We start from the raw sequence: 2,473 nt of genomic DNA, 5'->3' as shown, positions 1-2,473 counted from the left end.
CAAGTTCAAGTTCTAATTTCAAGTTCAAGTTCTAAGTTCTAAGTTCAAGTTCAAGTTCAAGTTCAAGTTCTAAGTTCTAAGTTCAAGTTCTAATTCACGTTCAAGTTTTAAGTTCAAGTTCAAGTTCAACTTCTAAGTTCTAAGTTCATGTTCAAGTTCAAATTCAAGTTCTAAGTTCAAGTTCAAGTTCTAAATTCAAGTTCAAGTTCTAATTTCAAGTTCAAGTTCTAAGTTTAAGTTCAAGTTCTAAGTTCAAGTTCAAGTTCTAAGTTCAAGTTCTAATTTCAAGTTCAAGTTCTAAGTTTAACTTCAAATTCTAAGTTCAAGTTCAAGTTCTAAGTTCAAGTTCAAAGTTCAAGTTCTAAGTTCAAGTTCAAGTTCAAGTTCATGTTCAAATTCTAAGTTCAACTTCAATAATAATTCAAACTAGTCCTAAATTCAAAATTCAAACTAGTCTTAAAATCACAAATTCAAACTAGTCCTAAAATCCCAAAATCTAAGTAGTGCTAAAATCCTAAATTCAAACAACTCCTTAAATACCCTAATTCAATCTAATCTTACAATTTCAAAATCAAACTAATTAACTCAAGAAATACCGAATTTCAAACAAATCCTAAGATACCCTAATTCAAACAAACCCCAACATTAAAATTTTCATTTCACAATCAACAAACACAAACGAACAATCAAATAATCCCTAATTCAAACTAACCATCAAAAACCCCTAAATCATTCACTTACTAACTAGCAATCAATCAAACTAACAATCAATAAAAAAACTAATTCAATACACTAATTAACAAATTCAATACTCAAGTTGAAAAAAATTAAAAATAATATTATGAAACCCTAACCTTCAATTAAAGGAGAAGGGTAGTGGATCGAGGTCGGGGTCAGTTGGCCAGAGATGCTGTTGCTCTTCTCGCTGGCTGCTGATGTTGATTGCTTGGAGCTCGCTGGCCGAAGCAGTTGAGGGAGAGACAGAGCAACGAACTTTCCCTGATTGGAGAGACGAGAGGGAGGCGGCGATTTGTCTCGCCGTTCTCGCCGGTGAGAGGAGACGGGAGGGAGCAAGGAGAGAAGAGATGAGAAGAGGAGGGCGGCGGGAGGAGGCTGGGCTGCTTGAGAGAGAAGAAAAGAATGAGTTTTCAAAATTAAAGGGTTTGGTCTTTTTTTAGGTCAAAAATAGGAAGGTTAGGTAGATTTAATTTGAGCCATTGGATTAGTTAAGATGAGCGGCTAGGATTTGATCTAGGATTCACTTAAAGGATGGACGGTTAAAATTTAAACTAATGTTTCAAGATTTGGACAAAAAGGGTTATAATTGCAATGAATGAATGACTAAAATTGCAACTAAAATTGATATAAGAGGCTATAATTGAAAAACGAAATTGGATTGAGGTGGCTAGAATAGCAATGAATTGAATAAGGAAATAGCTAGAATTGAATGGAATTAGATTAGAATAGGCTAAAAATTAAATGATTTCGAGAAAAATTAAAGAAATGTTATCCAATTAAAATATTACAAATATTATAACATTTTATTTAATAAAAATCACTTAAATTTTAAAACATTTGTATAAAATAATTATTTCGAGTTTTACTTATAATTTTAAAAATATTTTAATAATATTTACAGTAATTTTATAAAGCATGCAAACTAAAATATATAATTTTTAGACAAAATTGATAAAACATTTAAACTCGGAATATTTTTAAAAAAACACGTATTTAACCAAATAGCACTTCCGAAAGGGTTATAGGTCTGTCAAAATTGGGTGTCAACATACCGACATCGTGAAGTCGATATTATCTAAATAAAATAATTATTTAAATATACCGACCTCTTTAGGTCGATATTTATTAATTATTTTAATATAAACTCACCTTTTGAGGTTGATTTTATTAATTAAAATTACATACACGCACACACATATATATATATATATACATATATATATATATAGGGCAAACACATATACAGCCCCTCAAACTTGCCTCATTTTTCATTTTGGCACTCTAACTTATCCTTGTTCCATTTTAACCCTTAAACTCCATTTTTTCTGTACCATTTAAACACTTATACTAATTTTTATGATTTGTTTTTATTTATGTTCTTCAATTGCAATTTCTTATTTTAAAAAAATAGACGTGTGCATGTTAATTAAAAAAATTAAACATTCGTGAACAGACATAAAAATTTTCAAACAATAATATTATTTTTTGATATTTCTCTGTATTTTTGCATCAAAATAAATTGACGAAAGTTCTTTGATTTTCTTTCTTAAACATTCAATTAAATTTAATAACACTACTTATTTATTTTTTCTTATCATCTAGGCTATCTAAATTTAACGAAAATACTCACTTTTAATTTTTAATATAAATCTATACGAATAAAAAAACTCATCTTTAAAAAGACTCAACTGACTTAGTTAATAACACTACTAAGAAAAGACTCTTGTTCATTGCT

Source organism: Solanum stenotomum, chromosome 3 (assembly GCF_019186545.1).
Source record: "Solanum stenotomum isolate F172 chromosome 3, ASM1918654v1, whole genome shotgun sequence".
NCBI classification, from domain to species: Eukaryota; Viridiplantae; Streptophyta; class Magnoliopsida; order Solanales; family Solanaceae; genus Solanum; species Solanum stenotomum.
The sequence above is the reverse complement of the archived record's forward strand: the minus strand, read 5'-3'. Positions refer to the sequence as shown.